The 15,323-nt window shown below is 45.2% G+C and overlaps 1 protein-coding gene across 3 annotated transcripts in view; it reads left to right on the top strand.

The window, feature by feature from the left end:
* LOC138491102 (probable cation-transporting ATPase 13A4) overlaps positions 1-15,323 on the top strand; it is a 995,403-nt gene that overhangs the window by 487,545 nt on the left and 492,535 nt on the right. The gene's annotated exons all lie outside the window — the stretch shown is intronic.

The following is a 15,323-nucleotide window of genomic DNA, read 5'->3' as shown; positions in this document are numbered from 1 at the left end:
TGAGGAGAGTGTTGCAGGCAACTTCCTTCTCCTTGGTTTGGTTCAGAGACTCTCTGGCACTTCCCACATAGGAAGCATGCTGGCAGAGCTTAGCAGGGCACGTGGTGTGCTGGTTGGGTACTGGTTCTGGAGCTGCTGGAGGGTCTTCTGTATTCAGTATCTCCCCCTGTTCTTTGGGATATGTTTAGGAGAGGGTCATTGTTTCCCTCTTTGGAAATCCTGGTTTTCCTTCACTGGCCGAAGCTGTAAGGCAGACTGTACCTTCAGCCTGGGGCCAAATAAGTTCTTCTTGTTACTCCTTGCGTAGTCTTCTGTTGATTTGCCAAAAGAGGAGCTCAACCCTCTTTTAAAGCCAAATGGGCCCCAGTGATTGGTGTAGGCTACTCCTACCTTAATGAACCAATCCAAGGTCCCCACCAACAATCTCCTGTATGCATGAGGTCATAACCAGAGTGATTTGCAAAAGCAAAGCTAAAAGGGTAAAAACATGTAATACTAAGTCCCACCCATCGTCCTGTCTGTTGTGGATCAAAGGGTCTCTGTGGTTAATTGAGCTCTCTGTGGTCCCTTAATAAAACAGCAGGTCTCCCTTGAAGCTCTGGAGGGACCAAACTTTTGGTCTCTGCCAAAATCGCATACTCGTAACTTCTGAATGGGGTCCCCTTGCGGGGATGGCTACTGTAAATACATAGTTCCTCACATGACAGGTCACTGCCTTTGATGCTGAGAGGTGGGAGCTGGCTTCAGGTTGACACGTTGCATTTCAAAGGTTGATGGTGTTTTCCTGTCGTTTGTTAGTCCTGCAGCAGGGCCTCCTGTTGGCCTGTTTGATTTAACTCGGATTAGTATGCGAGACTGCCGCCAGCAGCTAACAAAGGACAGGGTGGATCCATGGAGGCTTTGTTAGTTAATTAGGCTGGCAATGGCGGGAGCAAGGTTTTACCCTTCCCCTTCTGAGAGGCCTTGATGTACTCTTGGCTGTCATATTGCAACTGAATATGACAGGGGTAGGGCGCCTGTGGGCTGGGTCCACCCAGCGTACGCGGGTCTATGTGCATGTCGTGCAGTGAGTGTAGGGAAATGTGTGAGGATTCCCAGGCGAGTGCACGCCCACCATGCGGCTGGCCGATTTCCTGACAGACATGGCTCGAAGAAGAACATTCCTCGACTGTAAACCAAGCAATATTTAAGAGCAGAGGCGAAAGAGATGGGGGAATTGTTCTAATCTTAATTGATTCACTACATCCCAGAGCCAGCTGCACCCTTTTATTAGACGCAACATCTCATCCTCTTTTCTCATCACATTCCTTCTTAGTTACACATCTATAGGCTACGATGCTAAATTCTGAGTTGAACATTCTGACTTCACCCCCATCTGTCTCTCTGGGCACTAGGATCTATGCATGCGAGGAGATGGAGTTACCCTCACATGACTCTGCAAGACTCTAATCCCAAACCCTGAAGGATCAGACCTCCATCTGCTCAGCGATCATGCAGCACACACGGCTAGCACAATCGTCTGCACAGAAATGAAAAAAGGTAACAAGTGAGGCGTGGCGGAGATGCAGATAGAATACGAGCCGGACCCTGGACAGAGGCTAAATGAGTAGCGTCATAATTACTAATAACACATTAGACCGACCAGAATAAATGTCGCTTCTGTAAAGACTTAGAGGAGGTTGAAAGTGTGAGGCACGTGTGACTTCTCTGTTCAGGCCTAAGGGAGGAGAGAAAGACCTTTGTAGGTGCGCACCTGTTAAAGTAAAGGTCATACAACGCCGAGGACTGGTGCACTACATTGATGAGTGGAGGCAGAACTACTCTTGCCATAGCAGTGGCCTCCTTTTCCATCAAATCTTCCCAGGAACAGACACATAACGACATGGAAATGAGCAAATAGAGAAAACGAGCAGGGAATGAAAGGCTGAGGAGTTGAATGTGCTGAATGACTTGATATTGTTTTTTTTCTCTATTTGTAAACATTGTAAACCAATTCAATCAAATAAATAAATAAATAACACCTTATTGTGCTTGAGTGCTTGTTCAACAATGGTTTTAAGTTGCTGTATTTGTGAAGTGCAAACTGTTTTTGATTTGTCTCGATAATGACTCCAGGTTTGCTTGTACTTGTTTCCAATGGAAAGCACTTTCTGCACTCAATCATAAAGCGTCATAAAGTCACCTTTCCAAGGGTAGTATGGTACACTCTCAAAGTGTGCGTGTGTGATGTATGCAGAGTAGGTGTGTGCATTGCATGCACACCACGTGTGTTCGCACAGTTCGTGTGTGTGTGTGTGTCTGCACTGCACGAGAGTGTGTGCGAGGCCTCCGCAGGCAGTGCTCGGCTATCTTTGAGAAGGGTTCAAAGGTTAGCTAAGGGATAAACAGCGTCTGTTCAAAAGAATGGTTTTCTAAATAATATCCCCAAAACACCGCCGAGGATGCGGAGTACCAAGGGCCGCCCGTTCTTTCTTCGGGGTTGGGGATAAAGTCAGCAGCTGTGGAGGCCGCAACCTCCCGCCGGTGTTATGCAGAGAGGTGGGCCTGTGGGGGTTAGCATGCGCCCCCAGAGGCTTAGGAGTCACGTGGAATTTCTGTTACACTGATTTGACGCCAAAACGAGGACACGGCGCTCTTCGTGATTCTCAAACAGCACAACAGGGAGCGAATCCCAGCCTGGCATTCCGAGAGAGGGCACATTCCAGGAAGCTCCGAGCAGCAGGGCTCCTGGCCGCCTTCCACCCCACTCCTGGGCTGCAGAAACAGCCCCATTGGAAACACATGCCAGCCGTGCCCTGTGCGGAGCACTGCTACGCGTTGATAGCAGGAGAGGCCTGTGCCGCCTTTGCAGATGACGCCCGGACCCCCTATTGTTGTCTGGCACCCCGGGCAAACTCTCCCAGAGAAGGTGCCAATCCTGTGTGCTGCAGAAGAGGAACCAGGTGCCTGCCTGTCCCTCTCACCTGCTTCCCACTCCTGTGCCCTGGTCCACCTGCCTGTAGCTGAATCCTGCACGAACCAGCTTACACCAGCCAGCAGCCCACCTCAGCCCATCAGCCACTTCCCCAGAACCAAGGCCGGCCTTACTGGTGGGCCACCCGAGCGACCGCCCGGGGGCCAGTAGCCCCGACACACCGGCTCGGGAGAGTCTTTCGAGGGAGCCCCAGAGCTGGCATAGTGGGAGAAGGCCCTGCAGGCGCCCTATTGTTATTAAATGTGACCACGGTGGTGGTGCGCATTTAATGACAATTCGCATCAGCACCCTATTGAGATGATTACCTCCACGCTGCAATGCGGAGCGGCGGTTTTCATTAGACCATGCATTTGCGTGTATTTTTTCAATGACCCTGACAATCGCCTTTTCTCTCCCATGCAAGTTGTTGACACCCTGGGATGACATATCCTCATAGCTTCATCCGCTGGGCCTGCCTGTCCCAGGGTCTACAACCTGTGGCTTTCCCAGTGTTTTGAACTACATCTCCCATGATGCTTCATGATTGACTATGCTGAGTAGAGCTCATGGGAGGTGCAGTCCAAAAAATCTGGAGAGCCAAAGATTAGAGAACCCCTGGCTATTTCACTGTTGTTTGTCCTGCTCACCCCCCTGAATAGCAGGAGCACGGACAGTGCATTACTTACCTGGTAATCTGCAGTGCACCTACTCTGATTAATCGTTGTCCCACTCTTAACTTAATGAGGCATACCACTCCTCCAACAGGCCTTGTATGCTCCCTTAAAGATAAAGCACCAGTCCCATGAAGAGCTCTTTCAGCCCTACAGACTCGCTCTGTATTCCAAGCTACTGAAGGACTAACTGGGGTCTGGGTTGGGTGGGGGGTTGGGTGGGGGTGCAGGACTGGGACAAGAGTGCATTAGAGTTGATGGACTTGTTGAAGAAGAGTTCAGTGAAGTGAGAGGCCATTCAAGGGGCTAAAGGCTTGACTAGCTGAGCAGCAAGAGCGTCTGGTGGGGCACAAGAGGGTGAGCCTTCATCAGTAGAGATAGCCCTTGGTCAGTGTTAGTGGGACTAAATCAGGAGATCGAGGCAGAGGATGATGGTAAAGTAGGCAGCATGTAAAATGTAAGAGAGGGGAGTGTGGGGAAGGTCAGGAGAGAGTCTCTAATTTTGGAAATATTTGCAGCAATATATTCAGCTAGGTCATTAGCTTTCAGGGTGAGTTGATAGCCCTAGACTTCGGAGGAGTGAGGAGTGAGTTTTGTGTCCCCTGTAGACAGCAAGGATGTTTAGAGTGTCAATTAGGGTTTGGTAGAATTCCCTTTTTGTACTTCAGAGAGTTCAGGTAGAGTTGCAGGGGCTCCTGTGAGTCGGAACGCCTCCCTTTGCGCAGCAGCGGATGCATGTTTGTGGGGAGAGAGAGTATGAATGGGGTTACACATGGATGAGGATGCTGAGACTTAGCCGGGAAGTAAGCAGTGGGAAGTGACAGGAGAATGAGTCATATAGTAGGGATTGGAGGCTAGAAAAGGCAGTGTTGGTGAAGGAGGCATCAGGAGGAGAGTGAGAACTGTAGATCAGAGAGGAAGGGGGAATGGCAGAAGATTTACATTTCCTTTTAGCAATAATTGAAGCAAGTGGTGTGGAAAGGTCAGAGGGTGGAACGGAGATGGTGGTGGAAACAATTGGGTGATTAAATATGAATGGAGTGACAATAGTATTAGTGGCTGAGAGAGAGGTGGAGATGAATACTAAATCCAAAGAGTTAGCCCTTGTGTGGTTTAGTAGGTTATGGATAGATTGGAGAGCGTGGTCACTAAGAAAAGACCGAAGTTCAGGTTTCTGATAAGTGGCTAGTGAGTGAAGGTTAACGTCACCCAAGAGAATGAGGTGATGTTTAGTGGAAAGAGAATCAAGGAGTTGCCCAAGATCATCAAAAAATGGTCCAGTGGAACAGGAGGATGATAGATGGAGATGATATGAATCGAGTGAGGCTGAGCAATAGGAGAGATGGTGACTTCAAAAGAGGTAGGACAGGATGTGGCATTGGAGAGTTCAGAGGCATTGAGGCGGGAAGAGAGTAGGTGTCCCACGCGTCCACCTCTTCCAGTCAGTCGAGGAGAGTGAAAGAAGGATAGTGTAGAGATGTGTAGGGCCAGCAAAGTGGCAGTGGCAGATGGAGAAATCCAGTTTTCAGTGATAGGAAGAAGGTTTGAGGATGAGACCTGGAGTGAAAGCAGTCAGTGATAAAGGAGGGTTTGTTGCATACTGAGCATTTCAGAGACGCTGAGTCTCAGAGGAAGAGTGGCAAAGTGGATAGGTGTTAGAGGAGGTATGGTTAGCTTGTTGGCTATATTTATTGAAAGGCAGTGGAAGAGAGATGGAGTAGTGGGAGTTTCGAGTTGCGAGTTTTATAATAGGGATAGGAAAGGGGGAAGTTGTAGTGTGATTGAAGAACACCTAGGGAGAGATGAGAAGGAGGGGCAGGAGGAGGAGCAGGAGTTGGAGCAGGGGTGAATGCACTATAGGTGAGAAGCACACTGTGGACAAACAGTACAGTCATTAGGAAGCCTCAGGTACATACAGATGCAGCAGGGAGACCTGCAACAGCAAAGGCTCATAGGCTAAGGGGCAAAGAGGCTGGTCAATGCCCTGTCTTCACCCTTCACTGTTCTGCCCTTCACTGGGATGCCACTGGCTGGACGTCTCTTGGAAATTCAAAAGGGATGACACAGTCTCTTGTCACCTGATCGCCTAGTCCATCAGTGGTTGGTCTCTATGATATTGTTCCTGGTGTTGCTTGGATGAGGTAATTTCTTCTAGATTGGTGTTCCCACATGAGCCTCTTGTGGCATTCGGCTGGAGATCGAGTTGATTCAAGATGGCCACAGGAAGTGATGTCACTGATCCAAGATGGTCACAGGAAGTTATTTCACCAATCCAAGATGGCCACTGGACGTGATGTCAGTCACCAATCCGAGATGTCACCTGATCACCTATTCCATCATTGGTTGGTTTCTCTGATATTGTCCCTTGTGTGGCTGGGATGATGCAATTTCTTCCTGATTGGGGTTCTCAGAGGAGGCTCTTGTGGCCTTCGGCTGGAGATGTGGTTGATCCAAGATGGCCACAGGAAGTGATGTCACTGATTTTTGCCAGTGATTATCACACATATTTATGTTGGTTTGCATAAATATGTATGCTGTAAAATTATAGAGTACTTTGCAATATAAGAATGTTAACCTGACATCAAATGGCCTTCTAGCACACGTAATCCTGCATCTATGATGTGTACATTAATGCAAAATGTCATGCATTACAACTGCCAGGAGCTGTAAAACATGACAGAGGAGTTTCTGTTCACTATTTTAAGACACTGGAGTGTGCATAGAGTGCAGCCACTGGGTGAGAAAACAGCATAGTGCTTTTTTCCCTCCAAATTATTACCTTTAGTAGGGATTCGAATTGTCATATTTAGGAATTCACAGTTAAAAAAAGGCTTTATTGCAAGTTGCTCTGCCAGGCGACTCCTTAAAATCCCTTATAATTTCTCATGAATAGTCCGTGCATAATGGCCACTAAGTAATGAAAGTCCAACAGGTACTGTAAACGTCGCAGGTCACTGGATTCGGACGGTAATACAGCCTAACCGTCAACCAAAAGTGTAGTACAAAAAGAGGAAACTCCAGGACTCAGCGCATTCGGGTGTGTGTATGCTTGATTTTAATGGCCAATCAAACAGAAAGTTAATTAGCCCTTTTAAAGTTGATTACACGTGTTTCGGCTCGCCTGAGCCTTTTTCAAATCTGGGCTATGAATGTGCACAAGAAGATATAAATGAAATTGCACAATTATCAATTGTACAATCATTGTATCAACATACCCCAAATTACAATGTTGTGATGCAAGCAGTATAATATCAGACAGATAAATACGGGTTCTGAAGGGGGGATTGGGTGGGAAAAGAACACAAGTCCAGTGCTATTTAGGAATTCGTTTGCATGCATTTTACTGTTGGGCAGCGTTAATAAAAACATGCATATATTTGAATTCCAGCTGCATCAGTGCCCTTCATCTTTCTGCAGATAATGCAATGACTTAGTTGGGTGATATTACTGTGAATTATTTAAAATGTTGGGAAGCTACTGATTCTCAATGTGATTCACACTGTATTCTTTGCATCCAGACTTGAAGCCCCAACACACTAGTTGGCAACCTATCTCCTAAAACCCCAAATGAAGTCACACAGCTACCCCCTCTTTCTTTTTCAACTGCTTATTTTATGTCCATAATGTCTGCTTCTTATCCGTGGAAACCCATGTTTGCTCTTTATGGACTAGTTTACATGTGCTGGCACTTTACACTCAGCAAGCTCCATGCTCTTGTCAAGACAGGAGAGAAAAGAGGTGCACTTATCATGGAGTTTCTTTGGTTGTGTTCAGTGGTAATTCAATCTCAGTTGTTTCTTGGGGCTCACATCACTTTGGGGATAGGTTTTTGATCCTCTAGGAGCCCCGAGTGGCCTGCTTGCTACCCATAACCTATGCTTGTCTGCGGCTGCTTTTAGCGAAGCGTTGGGAATCAGTCAATGAATATGCACTGGCCCTGGTTTCAGGGCTTGTTTACACGTCTTCACTAAAACAGTTGTTAATGCTGTCAGTCTGCAATGCAAGGGGGCATTGGGTGTTTGAACTCTTTATGTAAAAGTATAAAATAGTCTATAATAGTTCAAACTAATTACTCTGATGACATTCAGTTCCTTTTCGAACTGACTGGTGTCTATGACATCGACACCAAAACTGAATAATCTCTTTCAAGAGGTCCAACACTGGATGGCCTATAATTACTTGGCCCTGAATAACAGCAAAACTGAGCTCATCATATCTGACTCAGGTCAGCGTCTTAAGAAAATCAATGCAAAGTGTTCTCAATTTGGTATCATGGATAATATCATTCCTGTCTCCAAAAGTGTGAAAACCCTGGGTGTCACCCTTGACTCTGAACTATCTATGAAAAAGCATGTCTCCAATGTTGGCTGCTCTTCTGGAATTGGTTATCAAACTCCTCTATCAGACGAGACCCTATCATAATATTAATAATCGCTCCCTTCTCGCGACAACGCTAATTGATTCTCGCCTAGACTATTGTAAAAGCCTTATGATTGTTACCTCCAAAGCTAACTTCAGAGGCCGAAAGACCATGCAGAACGGCGCAGTTAGGGCTGTTGTTGGACTCGTGAAATGTGACCATGTTTCTGATAGCAGGAGAGAACTCCATTGGTTGCTGATTAAGGAGAGAGTGAGGTACAAGACCTTGTCCCTGACATTTAAATGTCTTCCCTCAGTTGCACCTCTCTACCTGGAAAGAACAATCTCTCGCGCAAAGCCTTTGAGAATTCTGTGCTGAAGTAATTTACATTTCTTAATCCAAACTCGCTGTTTGGAGAAGTTTGGAGACACTTGCTTCGAAGTTAGGGCTCCGCTACAATGGAACTCCTTACCCCCTATCGAATCATCTCCTTCTCTGACTGTTTATAAGAAAGCTATTAAAATGTTTGTCTTTAATTCTCTGGATTAGATCTTCTTCCTGTCACGTGCCCCACCCCGCCAGACCATAGCCGTCCATCTTTTGTGTGCGCTCTGAGGCCTACGGGCGTGTAGCGCTCTATAAGAATGAACAATAAATAAATAAACGTTGGCGAGGTCAATGTAAGCATGAGAAAGAAACTATATCTCCTGTTAGTGTGGGGAGCTCCAGTCCCACGTGGATAACAAGCAGTGTCAACCTCTCAAGTTTTCCTGGTTACACCACAGGGCCACATATGCCTGAGACAAATGAGGGAGAGTGAAATATGATGAAACTTCATAATGTTCACACAACTCTAAATGCAAATCACACTAATATTCAGCCCAAATGTGTCTGCATCCAATCAGTGAATAATACAGGGTAGAGAACAGGGTAGTCAGGCTTTGCTTAGGACAAGGAGTCTGTCTGGAATTAGTCTGGGTAGTTCTGCATCCCTGGTAAAATAGGACATTACACCGCTTGCACAGCTGTGTGAATATGTTGGGCCTCCCTTTTAATTGGGGAATCACCACATGTCCATTTGCCGCCTCCTCCTCTTGAATGCACACCTTTGTGTGATGTTGAATTCTTAATCTTTCACTGGAAACTTGGAATTTGTTAATGAAGGACAGTTTGCACATTCCACATGTTGCCAAATGAAAGCATATCTCTTATTATTTAGCCCTTCCCCAAATACAATCCCTCAGATGTGTGTGGGACCTCTAAAAGCCAAGGTGTCAAATCTTCATGTCTAGCTACAAATAGAACATATATCTTATTTATGTACCTGCTCTGTCTTTCAAAACTCTGCATATATCCTAAATTCTGGACCGTTTCAAATAACTGCATCAAAATAAATCCCCCCTCTTGCCATACCATTGGAATGTTGTTCCAGAGACAGGGGTTTAAACCTTCATTACTTCATAATACGTGCAAATCAACCCGCCGATATTAAATTAGGTAACTCTTAGCTGTTTTTACTGAACATCTCTCCATTCGGATTGCTTTTCTGATTCGTATTTCCATCTTTTGCATGTTTTTGTCTATTTGCACATGGTCTGTAACATGCTCATTCTATCTTTTTTTTAATGTATCATCATTTGGTTAATTATTAACCTTTGACAAAAACAATGAAAAAACACATCAATAATAACATACAAGACCAGCATGCCCCCACGAGGTAAATCCAAAACATATTACTCAACATAAACAGATAAAAACCAAAAAAGTAAATCCGATCAAAAATACATGCAGTTCATGAAACCCATCTTGAATATAAGAATTGAGACCACATGAATACAATTCATTCCATGGTAAGACATTTCTTAAAATCCACCACAACCAATACAACCAAAGTAGTTGCCCCCTTCAGACAAATGTCTCTAAATACTTCCCACTAGACTTACACATTAGAAAATTCTATGTTTGTTTAAAAGAGGCCAATTCCTAATCACATAGAGCAGAACAAAAAACTACTAAAAGATGCTTCAAAGTTTCAGGTTCATTGGCATCATCACAACATCTTCAAAGAGCTCTATCTTTGCTTATCACAGCATATCGAACTCGAATTAGCTTCGTATGAACAAAAAAAATCATCTAAATCTGAGGAAAGAGGCTCAAACAAATCTATTAGGGTATATCTTCAGATAGGGAGCACATGTTCCTTTTTTTTATGATCAAATCTCAAATGAACCAGAGACCCGTAGCCATGAAAATCTTCCAATGTTTTAATCCAGTCACTCCGATATAAAACATCCTTTATCTTTAACGGGTTTGTAATGAGATCATTCTCAGTAATATCCAGCTGATTCAGTAAATGACGACAAAACACAAATATGTCCCTCAGGATTAGGACACCATTCTTTATATTAATCTGATTCAAATCTTCCTAAAGAGAGCCTGGCAAAGGAGAAAGGATTTTATATGACAACACTTTACACTGCAGCAAAGTAACAAGTGATCTTATGCCCAATTCCGATATTATAGCAGATATTAGGGATCTTCAAAAGTGCACACCAAATCAATCCTTCTAATTTAGGTAGATAATCAAACAGCCAGGGTTCGTATAATTTGACAGCATAAAGGATGTTTGGGCCTTCATAGAATCGAAGAGTTGGAACTAAAGAGAATTTCCTAAATTTGATATCAATCCTGTACATGTGATATGTAAGAGAAATCATTCTATTCAATAAAGAAACTTTTAACTGGGATTTGTGCAGTTTAGAAATAATCAGAAAGACTAAATACGCAAAGCTATCAATTGTTTCCAGTGTATCAGGTGCTAGTTGCCATTGAAACTTTGATACATTTCTATTGCAGGTACATTGTATAATACGAGTTTCATTGGGATTGATGTGAACACTTTTTTACAAGGCATAGTTAACAAAGGCATTGATACATTTCTGAAGGCCCATTTGTTTATAATAAAGAAATCATCTGCATAAGGCAACCAAACACATCTAACAGGGCAATCAACCAATATTGCTTTATTTCCAACAAACAGCCTGATTCATGGAATTATTTGCGTGAAAAACGCAGATTTGCGCGCCTTTCTGCCCGAAAATTCCTGTTTGAAGTATGGGGTTTTTGGGCAGAAAGGCGAACACATCTGTGTTTTTCACGCAAATAATTCTGTGAATCAGGCTAAAAGTGTCATCAAACCATACATATTCAAAGAATTCAATTTCTAACACAGTAAAAATAAGAACAACATTTTACATTACAATAAAAAACACAATATATACATATATTAAAATGAAAATGTTAACCTGTTGTGCGCTCAGTATCTTCATAAAATCATTGTACAGATCACCTGGACTGCCATTAGGGTTAGTCTGACTTATTAATCTAACATTCCAGCTCATCGCAATGTGTCGTGCTGTGGCAAAAACCACATGGGACATGCCGATTCTGTACAAAGGGCTAATGCTGTCAAGCAAGTCCTCGCAGCAATGCAAATAGGACGAAATATGGCTAACAGACTCTCTAGCTGCCCAACACAACAAACTTTGTACATCTTTGCCAAAGCCCCAGTGCTTAGTAAAAGGTGCCATTGGTAAAAATCCCATTATAAGCCGAAGATACATGCCCTCCAAAATGGTGAGGCAATTTCATCTAAGTAGGCGTCAAGGCCCAGTACTGCCTCGTGCAGCAGATTTCCCTACCCACAGACAGCCTACAGGCTGCTTCTCCTATAGTGCTCCTTGATGTCCCCAGCATCTTTCCTTTTATTCTGGGGCTTCAATGATCTTCAGCAATTGGGGGGACTCACACACGTTTACTTTGCCCAAAATAGAGAGAGTGTCCCTCACATGGGAGACCCAATTAAGTCTACCCCCACCTTCTGATGCAATCTATTCCCTCAGTCATTCGTTATGGAGCTCCCAACCCTTCGTATGCCCCACCTGAGCCAATGCAGCGCCGGTTTCAGCCAGATGGAACCGCTCACTGCTGTGACATCCGTTTCCAAATGGAGACAAGCAGAGGGCGCGCTCTGCAGGAGAATTACACCTAGTTTTTAGAACCTTTGCCTCAGTTATATCAAAGGCCTTCAAGTTTCCATTCCCCCACATTTCCGCTGCATCTGTTGTCGCGGCAACAGTCTGTTTGTGATGCAGAACTAGAGCTGGAGAAACTGCTCTGCAGCCATATTTATAGAACTAGGATTTCACTGCGTGACTGTATTCGCCCAGTGATTGGTTGGATGTTTCAGGTTGTGAATCCCGCTCTCTGTTTTCTTGGAAGCGATGCCCAATTAATCAAAGTTCCTCCTTTGCTCAATATCCACTCCTCTATTACTAATGATCATTTACAGGGCCTTGAATATTTAGGTCTAAGGACCATTGTCTTCATTTTTTCAGTGTTCAAAGCCAGAGCCAATTCTTTACACTTGGCCATGAAGAATGTTAACGAGGTTCTTAGACCTTGAGGTGAAGTGGCAAGGATTACGGCTCAACCACATAAAAGAGGGTAGGGTACCTTTCGTTGCCTAGTTTGGAGGAATGTAGACATCCCCTGAATATAACACAGAATAAAGTAGAGTAACAACACAACCTTGCCTTGCTCCTATTTTGACTGCAAACGTGTGTGTCAATTCCTCTCTCAAACCAAACCTCACTTCTGCAGTATTCTCGCAATAAAGCTGTTGGACTAGTGACACAAAGGGGGGGGGCATTTTCTTTTCTCCAAAGTTGTCCATAAAACGTGCCTGGACACACTGTCGAAGGCTGTTCTTAGATCTAAAAAATACTGCACAGAGCTTAACCCTAAGTACTTTTGCATCAAGAGGAACAAGAAAAAACTGACCTACCGTCCCCTGGTTTCTCTTAAATCCTGCCTGATGGTTTGTAATTATGAAATTATAATCCACCCAATTCTGCAAACATGTCAGAAGAATTTTACCAAAGATCTTCCCTCAAGATTCAAGGCGTGAGATTGGACGATAATTTGACATTAATTCCCGTCTGCCCTCCTCATAACGTAGCCTGTTGCCAGCCAGGGTCGCTGTACCTTACCCAGCCTCACTATAGCATTACAAATGATGCATAGCACTGGGGCCCAAAGTGTAATTTCATCTTTATATAGGTTGGAGGGAATACAATCAGGTCCCGCTGCTTTCTCTTTTTTCTGCTTCATAATTGCCATAGCAACGCCCATTAGACTAATGCTGAGTACTGGCATGGCCAAACTTCGGGGGACAAATGCTACCGGGTTTAGATACTCTCCTACACAAGAGACGTATACATTAAACAGGCAGGATAACAAATGCAGCCCCGTCTAACCCCCACATGAGTGGGAATCTTTCTAGACAGAGATCTGTTCTGTTCCAGCTTAAATTGAATATTAGATTGTTCGTAGAGGCCCACAATCAACCTAAGCGCCACAGTTGGAATTCCCCCTTGTTTCCATTTGGCCCATAAAAGACCCCTATGGACTGCATCAAATGCAGCCGATACATCAACGGTTGCTACAAAAACAGATGCATAGCGCTTGGTCCAGGCCTGACAGATTCATAGCGCTTGGTCCAGGCTTGACAGATTCTTAGCGCTTCGTCCAGGCCTGACAGATTCTTAGTGCTTCGTCCAGGCCTGACAGATTCATAGCACTTGGTCCAGGCCTGACAGATTCTTAGTGCTTGGTCCAGGCTTGACAGATTCTTAGTGCTTGGTCCAGGCCTGACAGATTCTTAGCGCTTGGTCCAGGCCTGACAGATTCTTAGCGCTTGGTCCAGGCCTGACAGATTCATAGCGCTTGGTCCAGGCCTGACAAATTCATAGCGCTTGGTCCAGGCCTGACAGATTCTTAGCGCTTGGTCCAGGCCTGACAGATTCATATCGCTTGGTCCAGGCCTGACAGATTCATAGCACTTGGTCCAGGCCTGACAAATTCATAGCGCTTGGTCCAGGCCTGACAGATTCATAGCGCTTGGTCCAGGCCTGACAGATTCATAGCACTTGATCCAGGCCTGAAAGATTCATAGCGCTTGGTCCAGGCCTGACAGATTCATAGCGCTTGGTCCAGGCCTGACAGATTCATAGCACTTGATCCAGGCCTGACAGATTCATAGCGCTTGGTCCTGCTGACAGATTCTTAGCGCTTGGTCCAGGCCTGACAGATTCTTAGCGCTTGGTCCAGGCCTGACAGATTCTTAGCGCTTGATCCAGGCCTGACAGATTCATAGCGCTTGGTCCAGGCCTGACAGATTCTTAGCGCTTGGTCCAGGCCTGACAGATTCTTAGCGCTTGGTCCAGGCCTGACAGATTCTTAGCGCTTGGTCCAGGCCTGACAGATTCATAGCGCTTGGTCCAGGCCTGACAGATTCTTAGCGCTTGGTCCAGGCCTGACAGATTCTTAGTGCTTGGTCCAGGCCTGACAGATTCATAGCGCTTGGTCCAGGCCTGACAGATTCTTAGTGCTTGGTCCAGGCCTGACAGATTCTTAGTGCTTGGTCCAGGCCTGACAGATTCATAGCACTTGGTCCAGGCTTGACAGATTCTTAGTGCTTGGTCCAGGACTGACAGATTCATATCGCGTGGTCCAGGCCTGACAGATTCATAGCACTTGGTCCAGGCCTGACAGATTCATAGCACTTGGTCCAGGACTGACAGATTCATAGCACTTGGTCCAGGCCTGACAGATTCATAGCGCTTGGTCCAGCTTGACAGATTCTTAGTGCTTGGTCCAGGACTAACAGATTCTTAGTGCTTGGTCCAGGCCTGACAGATTCATAGCACTTGGTCCAGGCCTGACAGATTCTTAGTGCTTTGTCCAGGACTGACAGATTCTTAGTGCTTGGTCCAGGCCTGACAGATTCATAGCACTTGGTCCAGGCCTGACAGATTCATAGCACTTGGTCCAGGCCTGACAGATTCTTAGTGCTTGGTCCAGGCCTGACAGATTCTTAGTGCTTGGTCCAGGCCTGACAGATTCTTAGTGCTTGGTCCAGGCCTGACTCTGAATACATTTCTAAATAAAGCCATGAAGTGATGTAGCGTGGTTTCTCCAGTAACCCGTTTGCCATTTTCCAAGCAGTCCAACCTCAATCTCAACTTTCTAGATGAGACAGCAGCACTGAAGCAAACACCTTGCTGTCCACATCCCGAATGCAGATAGGACGGTCATTCTGAGGATCAGAGAGACTGCCCATCTTCAAAATAGGCGCAACAAGCGCTGTTCTCCAGAGGAAACGTGCAAGAGTCAGCCACTTGCCCAAGCAAAATAGTTAATATTATAGTGAATAGCGCAGGATTATTCGCAGCGCTGGGCACCATTCCTGCCTTGTGCTCTGAGAATCCATCTGAAA

The sequence above is a fragment of the Ambystoma mexicanum genome, chromosome 10, assembly GCF_040938575.1.
Source record: "Ambystoma mexicanum isolate Mex_15411 chromosome 10, UKY_AmexF1_1, whole genome shotgun sequence".
Taxonomy (NCBI): domain Eukaryota; kingdom Metazoa; phylum Chordata; class Amphibia; order Caudata; family Ambystomatidae; genus Ambystoma; species Ambystoma mexicanum.
The sequence above is the reverse complement of the archived record's forward strand: the minus strand, read 5'-3'. Positions and strand labels throughout refer to the sequence as shown.